The sequence below is a fragment of the Echinops telfairi genome, unplaced genomic scaffold (assembly GCF_000313985.2).
Source record: "Echinops telfairi isolate 266 unplaced genomic scaffold, ASM31398v2 ScPeMD7_31;HRSCAF=116, whole genome shotgun sequence".
Taxonomy (NCBI): domain Eukaryota; kingdom Metazoa; phylum Chordata; class Mammalia; order Afrosoricida; family Tenrecidae; genus Echinops; species Echinops telfairi.
In genome coordinates, this window is record NW_022103928.1 from 54,410,598 (window position 1) to 54,411,304 (window position 707).

The 707-nt window shown below is 37.8% G+C and overlaps 1 non-coding gene across 1 annotated transcript; it reads right to left on the minus strand.

Annotated features, from left to right (window-relative positions):
- Nucleotides 1-236: 236 nt before the first annotated feature.
- On the minus strand, nucleotides 237-354 carry LOC115869590. Its single transcript, XR_004046261.1, has one exon. It is a non-coding gene; the product is annotated as a small nucleolar RNA SNORA61 (small nucleolar RNA).
- Between the last annotated feature and the right edge of the window lie 353 nt (nucleotides 355-707).

The following is a 707-nucleotide window of genomic DNA, read 5'->3' on the forward strand; positions in this document are numbered from 1 at the left end:
TTTTTCCTGTGTGGAAATTTTTTTCCTCTTTACTTGAATTTGAAGGTCTGGCATCGTATCTTGAGTCTTACGCATAAGATTTTCATCCAGTACTTTATCAAGAGCTACAAAAAGAGTTAGTCCAATAAGTAGAAAAGCAGATCAACTCGGAGATCTCTAGAATTTGAATTCATAGCAAGGGCACAAGAACTGTACAGACCTTTTCTCGCATTTTATAAGTTTTTGTTTTTTGATTTCCCTGTTTGAACTAGCTGAGCCCCAAGAGCACTGAGGGCCAGCGTCAACGTTCCTTTTCCTCCTTTTAAGACCAGCCCAGACCAGTTTGTGATCTGACGGGAAAGGGAACTGGAGGGTGCAGTTTATAAAATGTTAATAAAATTACCATATGCAAGATGTATGTGATGCAACCCTTGTGAGTTCTCTTTGATGGGTTTGTGTCAAACTTATCTCATGTCATAACTATATCAAGCCATCAAATATATTTCGTATTGGTATTTTCTTTGAATATGCATAGAATAAACAATAAAAATATCCATGCATGAAATTCTTCATTACAACATCACTTGTAGTCACAAAATATTCAAAACCACACACGTGTTCAAGCACGGCAGATGTACTGATTAAACTAGGCCACAGGAATGCAATTAGAGATGAGTGAGTATCCTGGAACCCTACCTGTCTTCCGCATAAAGGATAGAGAAGCAGAC